This window comes from Equus asinus, chromosome 3 (assembly GCF_041296235.1).
Source record: "Equus asinus isolate D_3611 breed Donkey chromosome 3, EquAss-T2T_v2, whole genome shotgun sequence".
NCBI classification, from domain to species: domain Eukaryota; kingdom Metazoa; phylum Chordata; class Mammalia; order Perissodactyla; family Equidae; genus Equus; species Equus asinus.
Genome location: NC_091792.1, coordinates 14,942,488 through 14,960,022, shown reverse-complemented (window position 1 = coordinate 14,960,022; position 17,535 = coordinate 14,942,488). Strand labels below are relative to the sequence as shown.

The 17,535-nt window shown below is 39.3% G+C and overlaps 1 protein-coding gene across 15 annotated transcripts in view; it reads right to left on the bottom strand.

Moving 5' to 3' along the window:
• BLTP1 (bridge-like lipid transfer protein family member 1) overlaps positions 1 to 12,738 on the bottom strand; it is a 195,649-nt gene extending 182,911 nt beyond the window's left edge. For 14 of the 15 annotated variants that reach the window (XR_011501876.1, XR_011501877.1, XM_070504705.1 and 11 more), the window contains exons 1-2: positions 12,448 to 12,738; positions 10,868 to 10,956 (exon numbers count right to left, since the gene is read on the bottom strand). The gene's annotated coding sequence lies outside the window, so the exon portion shown is untranslated. The remainder of the gene's footprint in view (positions 1 to 10,867; positions 10,957 to 12,447) is intronic. The other variant, XM_070504706.1, reaches the window with a different exon arrangement.
• Positions 12,739 to 17,535: the final 4,797 nt, after the last annotated feature.

Here is a 17,535-nt window from a genome sequence, read left to right as displayed (position 1 = left end):
AATTCGGCAGGAAAAAAAAATAAAAGGAATCCAAATAGGTAACGAAGAAGTAAAACTCGCGTTGTTTGCAGACGACATGATCTTATACATAGAAAACCCCAAAGAATCCACAGAAAAACTATTAGAAATAATCAACAACTACAGCAAAGTAGCAGGGTATAAAATTAACGTGCATAAATCAGTAGCATTTCTATACACTAACAATAAACTAACAGAAAAAGAACTCAAGAACTCTATCCCATTCACAATCGCAACGAAAAGAATAAAATACCTTGGGATAAACTTAACCAAGGAAGTGAAGGATCTATACAATGAAAACTACAAGACTTTCTTGAAAGAAATAGGCGATGACATAAAGAGATGGAAAAACATTCCTTGCACATGGATTGGAAGAATAAACATAGTTAAAATGTCCATACTACCTAAAGCAATATACAGATTCAATGCTATCCCAATCAGAATCCCAAGAACATTCTTCACAGAAATTGAACAAACAATCCTAAAATTCATATGGGGGAACAAAAGACCACGAATTGCTAAAGCAATCCTGAGCAAGAAAAACAAAGCCGGCGGAATCACAATCCCCGATTTCAAAACATACTACAAAGCTACAGTGATCAAAACAGCATGGTACTGGTACAAAAACAGGTCCACAGATCAATGGAACAGAATTGAAAGCCCAGAGATAAAACCACACATCTATGGACAGCTAATCTTCGACAAAGGAGCAGAGGGCCTACAATGGAGAAAAGAAAGTCTCTTCAACAAATGGTGCTGGGAAAACTGGACAGCCACATGCAAAAGACTGAAAATCGACCATTCTTTTTCACCACACACCAAAATAAACTCAAAATGGATCAAAGACCTAAAGATTAGGCCTGAGACAATAAGTCTTTTGGAAGAGAATATAGGCAGTACACTCTTTGACATCAGTTTCAAAAGAATCTTTTCGGACACTGTAACTCCTCAGTTGAGGGAAACAATAGAAAGAATAAACAAATGGGACTTCATCAGACTAAAGAGCTTCTTCAAGGCAAGGGAAAACAGAATTGAAACAAAAAAACAGCTCACTAATTGGGAAAAAATATTTACAAGCCACTTATCCGACAAAGGGTTAATCTCCATAATATACAAAGAACTCACACTGCTTAACAACAAAAAAACAAACAACCCGATCAAAAAATGGGCAGTGGACATGAACAGACATTTCTCAAAAGAAGATATGAATATAGCCAATAGACACATGAAAAGATGTTCATCATCGCTAATCATCAGGGAAATGCAAATCAAAACTACACTAAGATATCACCTTACCCCCGTTAGATTGGCAAAAACATCCAAAACCAAGAACGACAAATGTTGGAGAGGTTGTGGAGAAAGAGGAACCCTCATACACTGTTGGTGGGAATGCAAACTGGTACAGCCACTATGGAAAACAGTATGGAGATTTCTCAAAAAGTTAAAAATAGAAATACCCTATGACCCAGCCATCCCATTACTGGGTATCTATCCTAAGAACCTGATATCAGATATCTCAAGAGTCCGTTGCACCCCTATGTTCATCGCAGCATTATTTACAATAGCCAAGACGTGGAACCGGCCTACATGCCCAGAAACTGATGATTGGATAAAGAAGATGTGGTATATATACACAATGGAATACTACTCAGCCATAAAAAAAGACGAAATTGGCCCATTCACAACAATGTGGATGGACCTCGAGGGCATTATGTTAAGCGAAATAAGTCAGTCAGAGAAAGACGAACTCTATATGACTCCACTCATAGGTGGAAATTAGTATATTGAGAAGGAGATCTGATCGGTGGTTACCAGGGAAAAGGGGGGGTGGGGGGAGGGCACGGAGGGGGAAGTGGTGTACCCACAACATGACTAACAAAAATGTACAACTGAAATTTCACAAGCTTGTAATCCATCATAACATTAATAAAAAAAAAAAAAAAGAAAAAAAAAGAATTTAGAATAGCACCTGACACACTGTAGATAATATACTGTATAAATGTCTACTACTGGCAACCAATGTTTTGCCCATTACTGCTGGCATTCACCTCTACACATGAAGACTGCTCATTCTGAACACCTGTAACACCACACTGAGGGCCACTTTCTGACTGCAGGATACACGCTCAGCTTGTACTCGGGGAAAGCCAGAAGTGCCAGAGAGTAATGTCAATTATTTGTTACTAGCCCTATCGAATCTGAGGACAGTTTTCTTTCACAAGAAAAATGATCCTGTGCTTTAAAAGAGAACGTGAAATGATATAATTTAAAGCACAAAGTATTTAGTAAAATATTTAAGATTTTTTTAAATCTTGCTTTAATTCAGAGCATATACATGTGTGGGAACTGGGTTTTGACAGAAACAGGAATATTTCCTTTACCTGAACAGGAAGAACAGAGGAAAGGATGGGCCTAGTGACAGGGAGCTTTGGTGGTGGAAAAATGAGAGAATCCCAGGGCTTCCACATATTTTTAAAATATGTGTCAAGTTCATATTCGTTTAAAATCTCTATTTCACTCCTTTTTTTTCTTATTCCTCACAGTTTCTTGTTTCTAATATCATTACCTTCTACAGTTCCTTTTCCTCTTCTGTTTTTCTTAATTTTTAATTAGTGTTTCTAACAGCTGGCAGAAGGATGGCCCTAGAGTGGTAGCTGAAAGGAAATATGGGGAGAGAGCCTCCATCACCACAGCTTACCCCAAAGCGCACCACCCTCCACCCCACCTCAGAGAAGGGGAGTGGGAGGAACTGGGAGATCTGAGCACCTGCCCACAGGTCCGCAAGAAAACCTCCCTGCACTGTTAATCCTCTCCCATGGCTACATCGCTCCTCTAAAACAGGTATCACCCCACAACTGGACACAGAATTCCAGAAATAAGGTTTGCCTATATCAGGCTGAAACTGGAAGATGTCGATATAACATTACCTATGACATGGGAAGGCCTAGCTATGAAGAGCCATAGCTTACTCTGAACTTTCATGGGAAAGTATCTATTTGATTTTGATTATTTGCAGCAACATAGTAAGACAGTTCATGATAATGTAGGTCTATCTTTTTGTTTATTCATTCAAAAAATATGTATTGAGCATAAAAATTCTACTATACAGCTAAGGAATTCTGAGAATTAAGTGTAAGATTTGGAATATTTAGAATAATCTTTAGTAGAATGTCTGACAATATAGAAAATGCTGGGGCCAGCCTGGCGGAGCAGCAATTAAGTTCACATGCTCCGCTTGGCAGCCAAGGGTCTGCCGGTTCGGATCCAGGTGCAGACCTACACACCGCTTATCAAGCCATGCTGTGCCAGGCGTCCCACATAAAATAGAGGAAGATGGGCACAGATGTCAGCTCAGGGCCAGTCTTCCTCAGCAAAAAGAGGGAAGACTGGTGGAAGATGTTAGCTCAGGGCTAATCTTCCTCAAAAAAAAAAAAGCATCCTCTATCATTAAAATACAACAGCAATAAAAAATAATTTTAAAAAAAAAAGGATGGAGCAATCTCCTCCTTTAAAAAAAAAAAAAAAAATATATATATATATATAGGGGGCCGCCCTGTGGCCGAGTAGTTAAGTTCATGCGCTCCGCTTCAGCGGCTCAGGGTTTCAGTGGTTCGGATCCTGGGCACGGATATGGCACCGCTCATCAGGCCACGCTGAGGCGGCATCCCACATGCCACAATTAGAAGGATCCACAACTAAAATATGCAACTATGTACTGGGGATTTGGTGAGAAAAAGCAGGAAAAAAAAAAAGAAGATGATTGGCAACAGCTGTTAGCCCAGGTGCCAATCTTTAAAAAAAACAAAAACAAAATATATATATATAATGCTAAATAAACGCAGTTTGAATGACCACCCACATCTTAGCAGTTATCACATCATATTGTGACTGTCAGTTTGGAAGTATGTCTCCCCATTAGACAGCTGCTCTTAAAGAATGGGTTTGCCCTGTTCATTTGAGTGTGTCATATCCATCAAAGTTCCTAGTATACAGTAGTCTCTCAATAAACACCTGTTTCAGAAAAGAATGAAATAAATGCATCATCATAAAAAGTACATAATTATGAGCTATTGCCAAAGATAAGCAAGTATTTCCAATGTATTCAGGGCCAAAGAGACTCCTAAATGATCTTCTTTACCCTCAAGAAAATTTGATTTTCACTTGCTTGAATTTAAGAAAGGATATTCAACATTTTAATAACCCAATTCCAAATGCAACAAAAATCAGAGACAAAGTTTAATCATACTCAAATTCCTCATGCAACAATGAAGTCACAATGCTCTGTATATAGGTGTTCACATGTCTTCAGATCGTTATATTAAAGTTCTCTGGACTCGATCACAGTTCCTTTTCTATAAAAGAAACTACATGGATTTAAAGAGTTGGAAAATAAATCAACTTTATAGCTTTCCCTTGAACTTCATTAACATTCATATCCTCTTCATCATCAAGACTGAACACCTATTAGCACACAGCAGCATTCTGTTTACAGAAATTCTGTGAAGTATGCACCCTGTGCACGTGCTGCATTGCTTACCCATAGGCCCAAATTTTTGGATCTGCATTAACTGTTACAGAATAGAGACTTATCAAAAACTTTTCAGCTGTTTGGTTTCTACACATACGTAACAAATTATCTCGAGATGCTTGTAGGGTTCCCAATTCCAAAGTTATTTATGTCCTCCTTAACAATTAAGATGCCAGGTAACTGATCCAAAGATCTCAGTAAATATCAATACAAAGAAACTGCCTGGATGGACTGCTTATCTTTCCTATGGCATAATGACATCCCCAAACAAAGTAAAACACAAAACAGATCAGAACAACATTTTTGTCCAAAATGAAGTTTCAACAGCATTTAATTCATTTGAACTGTTTCCACAATGGCTCAAGCAGTCTGAGCACTCACCAATCTAAAGGTAGATGTCCTAAAACAGATGACTTTCTGATGCTCCTTCCAACTCTATGATGCTACTCAAATAAAACACACAAAATAGAGAAGTACTTACTGCAACTGAACATCTCACATAAAGGAAAACCATAAACTTTTACATTTAAGATGGTATTGGAATGTATAAAAAGGTTGCTATTACTTGTTGAGCATATAGTAATTTGAGGAGCCCTCTCTGCCTAAGAAATTTTACCCATCAGGATACAAGGCCTAAAAGTCCACCATCCCTTCCTTTAAATAGAGCACTAACCAATATTCTCTCTTAAAATGTAAAGATATCTTTTTTTTTTTTAAAGATTGGCAGCTGAGCTAACATCTGTTGCCAATCTTTTTTTTTTTCTTTCTTCTTCTTCTTCTCCCCAAAGCCCCCCAGTACATAGTTGTATATATTCTAGTTGCAGGTCCTTCTAGTTGTGCTATGTGGGACACCACCTTATCATGGCTTGATGAGTGGCGGTAGGTCCGCACCCAGGATCCGAACCAGTGAAACCCTGGGCCATGGAAGCAGAGTGCGTGAACTTAACTACTCAGCCACAGGGCCAGCCCCTAAAGATATCTTTAAAGTATCTCAATAACAGCTACCATTAATTATTACCATGTGTTATTAGTGTAAATTAATTCATTTGATTACTTTTCTCATTAACAAGCAGGACCCAGGAATATAACAAAAGGCCCAAGATTTCTGAAGATGGAGAAAACCTTAAAGAGGAGATGGTGAGCAACAAAAGCAAACTTAGTTTCCTTAACAATTTTGGCGATGGTCAGCAGCTTTGCATGCGTAAATCAAAATTATATAATGTCCTATTCTGTTCATTTAAACAAACAAAATAAACAATTATCCTCCAGTGCTTTACAAGAAACACATTTTAACAGTGATAGCTAAATCATCATTAACGTTCTTTAAAAAAAATCACTTCAACAAAAGGAGAAAGTTAAAAAACAATAAAATGCACAGCAGTAAACAATGACTAAAATGTGTCTCATTCATTACAAATATAAGAGAATATATATATAACTAAATATCAGAATTTTATAACGAAAAGAAATTAGTTGGCATAAATAACAACCAAGAATGTATTAAGTTAATACAAATAACATAGTTCTACAAACACCAGTGAGGAGGATTCTTAGAAGCAGATCAAATACCAACGTACACAGTCACCAGGCAACTATTACTGATGGAATATTCAGATATGGGGACTGATGATTCAAATAGTATAAATCAGCAAACTAAACAATGTAAAGTACTTTCCAACATCATAATCTATGCTACCAAAATGGTTCTTCATGTTATAAATGGAAGAATCTGTAACATCTAAGAAGTCATATCATCCAACAAAAATGTTGCACTTTAGCAAAGCTCACTTTCATAGCCAGAAATTTATGCTGGTTCACCTAAACACTTATTGAAAGTGGGAAAAAAAATCTCTTAAAAGCCATAGAAAACATATCTATTAATAGGGTAAAAAGAACTAACTTCAAATCTAGAAGAAACCATGATTTTTAAATATTACCCACCTTGAATCATCCCCCAGAACTAATTACTATCTTCAGCATATTCCTTAATATGGTCAGCAATACAAAGAGGGCAACAGAAATTCCCATGAGTGAAAGGTTTAATCTTCCCACTTCTACATCCCATAAATTGATTGGTTGTGGGGTTTGTTTGGTTTTTGCTTTTTGTACTGGTTGGTGAACATACTCTACAAGTTTCTTTTAATTCTTTTAATCACGAATTCAATATATCACTTCCATTTTGATTAAAAATACACCAGGAGGCATAACACTAAAAAGTTAGCATCAACAAAGTAAAATTATAAAGATTTCTTGTAATAAAATTATTTCCATTTTCCTGTCCAGCCCTTAAGTTTCTCTCTAGCATCTGCCTTCAGTCACTTCGTTCAGAAACCACCACCTAATACATATTCAAACTACCCACCCAAAAAAATAGGGTCTTTGGATATGGGGGAGAGGGAGAAAGACACTGGCCGTGTGTTTACCAACATTCTCATCATATCAAGTCCAAAAAAATATTTTTTTATTAGCATGTTGCTATGCAGACGGCCCAACAGATCCATTTAATAGCCAATTCCTGTGAGCTGAGAAAATTGCTACAATAGAAATTGAACTTTTATGTAAGAGTAACCAAAAAAAGGCTACTTCAAGGAGTTTTATGGGGATAAGACCTATAGGATACTACTGGTGACATCTGACACAATATTTTAAATGGATATGGAGCTGAATAGAAACAAACTTTACGTATACATAAAAAGTGACAAAGTACAATAAGGTCAATACTCTAATGTTTAGACTCTAAACATTTTGGTCAGTGTTACCTGACTTTTGAAATGTTCATTCCATGGTATTAACTCATTAAAATGATTAAATGATAAACGGTATCATTAAAAAGATAAAACATAGCTACCACAACAATGGCTAACATTTATTCACTGCTTGCCATGTGTCAGGCACTGCTCTAAACACTTTAAATGTATCATCAGAAATAACAACTATTTACAATTCCCCATTTTACAGATGAGAAAACTGTGGCAGTGAGAAGCTGAGCACAAACACCGCTAAGACATGGCTGACCTGGGATTTGAATCTAGGCTTTAGAGTCTGTGTTACAGTGCCTCTCACAGCATTTGTGTTGACAGAAGTCAGTCAGTAATTATCTCTTAGTCCTGTTTCCTTACTACAAAAAATGAGTTCCTTCCTCCCAGCTCTAAATTCTAGTTTAGGAGCTAATATGAATGTTAGAATTTTGGTATTAAAAAATTCATATTTTGCCCACTATGGCATTTTCTCCTAAAATGATCCTCCCTAAGGCAAAGGTCAGTAATCACTTTTTTTAAATAACCACAAGAGGTAACAGATCAAGATATTGAGCTTAATTAGCAGCAAAGACGGCCAAACTGTAAAGTGAGCTAAATCTGACTGAACCACCTCTGCACTTGTTTGCACTTCTCTCTCACCTGGTCATAAGGCCTACGTCTACATATTTTCAAAAAGTTTATTTGCCCCTAAAGAAATTGACAATTGATAGAAGATGTGTGGTAGTTTTAAAATAGGTCCAAAATTTCTTTGTATTCCTCTCTTTAAGAGGTGGAGTTTAATTAATTCTCCTCCCAAGTGTGGGCTGGACTTAGTGATTCAGTTCTAAATGAATATGGCAGAAACAGTGGCATGTGACTAGGTCAAAAATGGCATCACAGCTTCCTCCTTGTTCTCTCATTTGGCTCATCTGATCCAGAGGAAGCCAGCTGCCTTGTTAGGACACTTAGAAGCCCTAGAGAGGTCCATGTGGCAAGGATTTGAGGCCTCCAGCCAACAGCCATGTACATGAGCCAGCATGAAAGCAAATCTCCCAGGCCCCAGTTGAGTCTCCAGATGACTGAAGTCCCAGCTAAGATCTTGGCTGCAACCTCATGAGAGACCCTAAGCCAGAAGCAACCAGTCTAGTCCTTCCCAAACACCCGACCCACAGAAACTCTGAGATAATAAACATCTTAAGCTATTAAGTTTTTGGATAATTTGTGACTCAGCAGTAGATAACTAATACAAAGTATGAGAAAGGAAATTTTGTGAGACATCTGCAAGGTATCTCTACCCTAATGGTTCACACTTGTCATCTTAAGCTAAACCCTTGCTCCACTCTCCTCCTCCCTTCCAAAAGATCAGAAGTCAGCAACACCACACTGCTCAGGAGTCAGAAATCACATGAGTGAACCATTTCCTCTTTCTGTCATAAGTGGGAGTGTCTAGCAAGGACTCTGTGAAGCAACCTCCACCCTGCCTCTGACAAATTTATCTGCAGCCATAATCATCACCACCTCCTTCACTCCTGTCTCAAGAGAGGTCTATCTAAAGTCCCCTTAACCTGCATCCTTGTATTCCATCCCTTCCAGCTTGGTCAGCGACCTTGCTTCACCAACTATTCTCTCTCATTCATCTTTATCTTCAAGAAATAAAGAGTGTAAATGCAGTCATATCACTCACACCTTTAAAAACCAAAAATTCTCTCTCAAACTCCTATCTCTAGCCATCCCTTCTCTATTTCATTTAAAACCAAACTTTGTGAAAGAGTAAATGACATTGGCTATTTCAATTTCCTTTTCTCTTAGCCAGCGTGAACTGGATCCACCTTTATAATTGCTCTTGCTCAGGGCAACAATTTCTTAATTGATGTCCAGTGGATACTTTTGTTGTCTTAATTTTATTTGATGTCTCAAAGATGCTTAATACTCATTCCTTTTCTCCAAACTCAGTTCTTCCACCGACTTCTGTGATTCTCTTGATTTTCTCCTACTTCCCTGCCCACTTCTTCATCTTCTTTGATGTGTGTTTTTCTTCCACCTTATCCTTAAATGTTAGGGCTCTCCATCCTCATTTTTCTTCTATAACTTACATTTTCTCCCTGACTGATCTCATCCATTCCTGTTGCTTTTAACTAACATCTATAAACTGAGACTCCAAAATGTACATCTCAAGCTGGGTCTTCTTAACTCAGATCCATACATACCAGAGCCTAACAATATTTCTTAGAAGTCACAGATGCTTCGTATATAAAAGCCCCAAACTGAATTCATTTCCAACCACGTTTCTCAATCTACTGCTCTTCCTATACTCTCTCAGTAAATGGCCCCAGAATCCACTCAGTTTCTCAAGCCAGATAGCAGATAATTCATTTTCTTTATCCTGCCAATATTAACAAACATTAATTATGTGCATAAACATGATAGTGGCTAGAAATTATTCTGACTCCACTTTCCCTCAAGCCCACTAAATCCTATCTATTCTATCTCCTTTGCCTCTATCTAATTCATCTCCATCCCTTAATTCCCATTTGCACTGCTTTACGTCTGGTTCTCATTTGCCACCTAGATTATTACAATAGCCTCTAACTGATCACCAGGCTTCCAATATCATCTCTCTCCAATTCATCATCCAGACTGCTGCCTATCTGACTATGTCACTTCTATTTGTCATATATAAGTTCCTTGAAATTTTCTCAAATTAAAGAGTCAACTTTCTTAAATTCCCATGAAATTCTGGCATTAACTATTTTTAACATGAAAAGCAGTGTGCTAAAGTGAAATCTTTAAGAATCCTAGCTTCCCACTGTATCTTAAAGTAACACTAGAAGAGTACTTCCCTTTATTAACTAAAATAATATGAAAAATTTATTATAAATACTAATATTCATTTATGGGTAGTGCTGTTTCCCTAGTCTTATAAACCAAAAATATCCTTGCATATAAAATCAAGAAAATGTATGGGTTCGCAACAATATTGCCTTCTATACAGAAAATTCACTACTCTAGTACTTCCAGGGACATGATGACCACTACTCTACCACTAGAAGCCTGAAATAATGTCTGACATATGGTACTCAATCAATATTTATGAAATGAATTAAATGTTTCTTAATCATGTTTTCTATTCTCCATAGAACTCACAGTAAAAAATATATACTTTTCGTTCTCATTTATACTCATTCATAGAGTTCAATCATACACAGTATTGTATGACGAACAAACCAAAAGTCAACTAATTTTCTTCATTTCCTTTCAAAACCCTGTATAACACAGGCAGATTAATGAGCAAGCAAAAAAGAGAAAAGACAAGTTGACACTTGATAGAGAATCAAACCAAACCCTCCACTAGCCTTCTCCTGCCAACACACAAGCTATGCACATGACCCAACTGTCAGTCAGATATCAATAGTTCAAAAGTTAGGCAAGATTGGCAAGTCACATTATAAAGCACTACCACCCCCACCCCCATTCCTTCACCATTTAAGCAGATTAAACCACAACTGAAGCAAAAAGTCAGATTTCCTCTATCTGAGCTTTAACTGGAAATTAGATTTTTTAAAAACTTAGCCAAAATATTTACCCAAGTTTTTTTCCCAGAGTCTGCAACGTTCTGTTTTTCCTTCTCTTTATCTTCAGAAGGCCCATCTGCAGTGTTTCATCTTAACAAACCTGAAAAGAATATCATTTTAACCAATTATACAAGACATTCTGGCTTTATCAGCAGTTTCACCATTTCAGATTAAACGATTTGATTACACAAGCTCTCACACGCAGGGACACACACACAAAGAAAGTCTTCAATGTTAGTCCAATATTACATTTCCTTCTTTGAAGTTTCCAAAAAAGAAATACTCCTAAATCTAGACTGAGAGCACAATTTCCAAACTACAGCCTTCCAAAGGTTTCAAAACCACTGTACTTATGGAAAGATCATGATTTAGGTAGTCAAAGAGTTCTAGAGATCAAATCCCACCTTTAAAACATATTAGAAAGGTAGCCTTTAAAAAATTGCTCTCTCAAACTGTTAGATCCTTGCTGGCAAGAATGGTGCCTCAGTTTCCTTTCTATTCCCAGCACCTGGCACACTGTTTATAAATGAAAATCACCTTGCAAACTCTTAGGATGCTTAGGAGATGGTAAGGCATGCTGATTAAGGGACTGTAAACTGAAGTCAGATTACCTGGTTTAAATCACAGCTCTGACTTTGGATAAGTTGTTTTTTAGGACTGTGGGCTTTAGTTCTCATCTATAAAATGACAAATAATAATAGACCTTACATGATAGGATTGCTACGATGATTAAATGAGATAATATAATCACACAAAGTCTGTACCACTCAATAGTTATATAAGACAAATATTCTGGTTAATTAATCTATTTTTACACTTCATATATCTGGCTGACTTAGAATAAATCAGCCTCATTGCTATGCACAGAGTGAAAGCAGCAACATGAAACCAGTTGTAACTTACACGCTTGGACAGTTACAAAACCTTGATTTCCTTACAGAGGAAAGTTACAAGAACTCTTTCCCTTTAACAAGCGTCCCTAACTTTCTACTGTCAAAACTAAGGCCAAAAGGGCGACGAGAAGGGGGGTGACGACGAAAATTCTGCAGAAGGAAAATCAACTTCCCTTCACCTTCTTTTAGCCAAAAGATGTTTCCGCTGAAATGTACACTTCCATAGTGTGGACTCAGCAAATACCAATACAGAATACAAAACACACCACGCCTGGGGAGGAAACGGGGGTTCTAAGGCTCCACCGCCCTTGGTCAATCGACCCTGTGCCAAGCGGTATGGGGTCTCCCGCAGGCGGGTGCTGCTAGCAAGGCTGAAGCCTGAGCTTGCAGGTGCACTATCCTTTCCGCGGAGTCCACACACTAGCAAGTAGGTGCCGCCCACTGGCCTTAACACTACGGCGGGGCCCGCTCCTGCACCCGAGCCCCCAGCTATCTGTCAGGGCCCTTCCAGACCTTCCCACTGACCTCCGACACCCGCTCTACTGGTCCCCGGGCTGCAGGTAAGGATGGCAAAAGGATAAGAGATGAGTCGACGGCGCAGCAGGCACCTGTGACGAAGCCAAACCTCCCCGACTCCGACCCCGCTGAGGTCCAGAGATGCTGGGCAAAGTGCTGCCCACTCCGACACGTCCGCTTACCTGAACGAGCACCACTGCTGCCCGGAACCACTCACGCCTCTCTCCACTGGATGCCGAGGGCCTTGGGCGGCGGCGGCGGCGGCGGCAGCAGCAGCAGCAGCGCCGAGCCGGACACTGCCTACAGGCCTCTGCCCGGGCCCACACCCTCTCGCCCCGCCGCCCCGGCCCGCCGCCCGAGGTCTGAACCTCCCAGACCCGGCCACTGACACCCAGAGGAGTGGAGGACTATGGCTGGGGTCGGGCTGCACTGCGGCTGCGTCAACTGGTAACGTCACACGTCACGGCGCCGGCGCCTCGAGGCACGCCACGCGAGCCCCGCCCAGGAGTCGTCGGCGCCCCGCCTTCCCGGGCTAGGGGGCGGAGCCTGGGCCGTGAGGCGGCGGTCAGGGGCGGAGTTGAAGAAATCACCTTGCTCTCCACCCAAAAGGAATGTTAACGAATGGTCTTCCGGAGGCCGAGAGAGAGATAAGCAGAGGTAGGAATAGACCACTAACAGAAAGGAGAATCAGACTGGTGCTATGATGTGAAATGAATCTGCTCGGAATAGAGAGCAGTAGTTTTATGACCCTGTCAATAAAGGGGACTTGATTGTGTGAAATGCTGCCGCGCTGAATCTCTCAAAGTGTTATTGCTATATTAGTGAAAAGTGCTTTGATGCTCACCATTTTTTTTCTCTTTCTGCTTTTTGTCCCCAAATCCCCCGAGTACATAGTTGTATATATTTTAGTTGTGGATCCTTCTAGTTGTGGCAGGTGGATTGCCGCCTCAGCGTGGCCTGATGAGTGGTGCCATGTCTGCGCCTAGGATCCGGAGCAAGGAAACCCTGGGGTGCTAAAGCGGAGCTCTGCTCCAACTTAACCACTCAGCAACCGGGCTGCCCCCATGCTCACCATTTTTAGAGAGAGGCTCTTCATATTATTTAGCAGGTGAACCCAAGCAAACGACTTTCTGAAATTAGAGACTTATCACAAGTATTTTGCACTTGTTATGTGCAAATCGTAACAGAGAAAAGTGGGAAACAGTCTTAGCTCTGTGGAAGCTTTCTGATTACTTGGGGCAGATGTGGGATATGCCCATAAGACAACTAACTAGCAGTGCAAACAGTAATATACTAGCGGTAACAAACCGTGTTAAGCATGGGCCAGGCACTGTTCTAAGCACGTTATATTTATTGATTCATTTAAGCCTCCCAAAACCCTGTGAGGTAAATACTCTTACTATCCCCATTTATTTCCGTTTCACAAATTAAAAACTAAGGTACAGAAGGTTAAATAACTTGCCAAACTGGAGAGCGGAGGATGTTAGCTCAGGGCTAATCTTCCTCAAATAAAAATTTAAAAAACAAAAAGACAATGACATTACAGCAGTATATTTTCTGTATTTTAATGTATAAAGAAATTTAATGCCACCAAATTCAACAGGTTAAAATTATTTTGAATGCTTAGTTTGTTTTATTTTACTATCACGACTTCTTAAAATCACAATTTCTTTATGTGCAAACTTGAGTATTCCTCAAGTTTTAATACACTTTTAATAACACCAAGATACCAAGTCTGAAGTCAATTCTTACACCAAAAATATCAGTAACATCAATAAGTCCATGGAAACAAAAAAAATTTATTTGTTTGTTTGGTTCCTATATTATTTCCCAATATATCTGCTAACTGAAATTATTTCTTTCATTTCATATCCCTAGCCAACACAGGGCACAATTCGTGCTTCTATCATATCACAAGTGCCACAGGAGCCCCCAACACTAAAACAAATAAACCAATGAAATTTAAGTCAAATATATTTTAGGAAAGCCACAATTACCCACTTTAAAGCTAACAAAAAAGTGAGAGGAGCTGAACCTGTATTTTCAGTGAGTAAGTTTGTACATCTTTTGATATACTAGAAAAACCCAGTTATCTAATAATGATTTGAACTTTAAAATAACAAACATATGGGGCCAGCCCAGCTGCATAGTGATTAAGTTCGCAGGCTCCGCTTTGGTGGCCCAGGGTTCATCAGTTTGGATCCCAGTCGCAGACCTATGCACTGCTTATCCAGTCATGCTGTGGCAGGCAGCCCACATACAAAATAGAGGAAAGTGGGCACAGATGTTAGCTCAGGGACAATCTTCCTCAGCAAGAAGAGGAGGATTGGCGGCGGATGTTAGCTCAGGGCTAATCTTCCTCAAAAAAACCAAAACACAAAAACTTATAGGGGCCAGCCTGGTGGCGCAGCGGTTATGCGCACATGCTCCACTTCAGTGGCCCAGAGTTTGCCGGTTCGGATCTTGGGTGCAGATATGGCACCGCTTGGCAAGCCATGCTGTTGTAGGAGTCCCACATATAAAGTAGAGGAGGATGGGCACGGATGTTAGCTCAGGGCCAGTCTTCCTCAGCAAAAAGAGGAGGATTGGCAGGATTGGCAGCAGTTAGCTCAGGGCTAATCTTCCTCAAAAAAAAAAATTGATAACAGTATCAAAAATGGTTTGGGGAACAGACACCCTCTTACCTTGCTGATGGGCATGAATTGTGTTAGCTTCAGTGGAAAGCAATACAGCAATCTTTTTAAAACTTTAAGTGCTCATATCTTTTGACTCAGCAATTCCACTTCTAGAAATGAGTCATACAGATATCTTCACCATGACCAAAATGTATCACTACATTGTTCATTAAAGTAAAAGATTGCTAAAACCTAAAATGATCAGTTCTGGACGACTAGTTAAAAAATTATGGAACATCTGTAGAGCAATGAAAAACTGTGATAGCTATAAATGCACTCATATAAGATGATCTACAACTTATATTATAAAAAAGTTGAAGAGCAAAAAATATATGTGTATGTGTGAAAAGTAACTAATAAGTAAATAGGCCAAAACCAATAAGTTGATTTTTAAAAACATACTGGTCAAAAGACTGAATTGGGCCAAAGTTAAAACTTCCAGTTAGGGGGCTGGCCCCGTGGCCAAGTGGTTAAGTTCGAGCGCTCCACTTCGGTGGCCCAGGGTTTCACCGGTTGGGATCCTGGGCACGGACATGGCACTGCTCATCAGGCCACACTGAGGCAGCGTCCCACATAGCTCAACTAGAAGGACCTTCAACTAGAATATACAACTACGTCCTGGGGGGCTTTTGGGACAAGAAGAAGAAAAAAAACAACAAAGAAGATTGGCAACAGATGTTAGCTCAAGCGCCAATCTTTAAAAAAAAAATTTCCAGTTAATGGTACATAGTGTAAAATAACATGTGTATGCACATTCATTTTATATGTATATATATATATATATATATGCTTTTAGGATAGGTTATTTATGGAAAGATGCTAAAGGAACTGGAACAGACTATCATTGGGAAGGGAACTAACTGGGTGTACCTGGCCCAGGATGAGTTTGGAGAAAAATTTCCCTTTCACTGTATATTGTTTTTATAACGTCTGAGGTTTGTAATGTGTGCACGTGTTACCTCTTCTAAAGTAAAATAAAATGTTTTAATGAAGTATAACTATCTTTTTCTTTGGGTCTCCCATCAATTTACGCTTTCTCCCTCCAAACCTAAGATGAATTTACCCTTGTATTAGTTTGCTAAGGCTGCCATAACAAAATGCCACAGACTGCGTGGCTTAACCAATACAAATTCATTTTCTAACAGTTCTGGAGACAAGGGGTCCGAAATCAAGGTGCCAGAAGATTTAGTTTCCCTGAGACCTCTGTCCTTGGCTTGCATGTGACCACCTACTGGCTGTGTCCTCACATGGTCCTTTCTCTGTGCAAGTATGACCCTGGTGTCTCTTCATGTACCCTAATCTCTTCTTCTTACAAGGACACCAGTCAGGTTGGCTTATGGCCCAGTTTAACAGCCTCATTTTAACTTAATTACCTCTTTATAGGCCCTGTCTCTAAATACTGTCACATTCTGAGGTACCAGGGGTTAAAGCTTCAACATAAGTATTTTGAAGGGACACAATTCGGCCCACGACACTTGACAAATATGATCTTTTCCTAAAACCAGTCTCATTTTTCTTCTTCTACAATTCTTTGAAACATATACTCCACATACCTTATTTTAAAATTCTTGCTACTTTTGTATTTTATCTTGTTCATTTATCTTATCATTCTTTTTAAAATAAAGCTTAAAAAATTTTCATAAGTTATCATTTGATCTTGTGTGTGTTCCAAAAAAGGCTGAAGGGTGGAGATTTTTCCCTCACCCCTTAGTATTGGTCAAGTCTGTTCTCAGCATATATGCTGGCCTAAGCAACAACATGTTCTCTCTCTAAAACTCCTTCCCTTGCCTTTGTAGCTAGTCTTTCTGCAATTCGTTAATCATCTATCACCGTATCTCCATTCCTCAGGTCACAACATGAAAAATTATTTCAAAGTCTCCTTTATTTTGATTTTTCGTGTCTCTATTTTTCTTCTTTACTTAAGTCAAGAAATATCAAATCTCTGGCATGCCAGACACTGGCCTAGGCCCTAGATATGCAGAAATAATCAAAGTAGACATGGCTCCTGCCCTTGAGGAGCTTATAGTCAGTAGTAAAGATAGACAATAAACGAAAAGTTAAATTCTAATCTATCATTGCAGTCTAATGATTCCTGTTTATGATATTTTTTCCTCCTCTAGCCCACATTAAGTTCAAATTTTTTTGATTATGATAGAAAACTAACGTAAATTGGTGTAAGTAAAGGTAATCTACTGACCCTCATAAGCTTTAAACATCAGAAGTAGATTGGCTTCAGGCCAGGCATGAGGCTTGTTAAAAAGAAACAAGCCCACAATGAAGTCACTTAGCCTAAGCCCCACTGACACTTAATGCCTAGCCTAAACCTTGCGGTTTCAGCCTCTCTCAGGAGTGGAATTTCAAACCAATCAGTCTGGAATTTCCTGATGACACTAGTGAGGTAAGCTGCCTGACGAAATCCCCTGCCTTGCCCTAAGGAAAGGTGACCTTGCCTGAAATTAATCACTCTTTTAATTTCTTTGTCTCACCCTCTTTCTGCCTATAAAAACCTCCCATTTCATACAGCTCCTTAGAGCTCCTATCTGTTTGCTAGATGGGATGCTGCCCCATTCACGAATTGCTGAATGAAGCCAATTA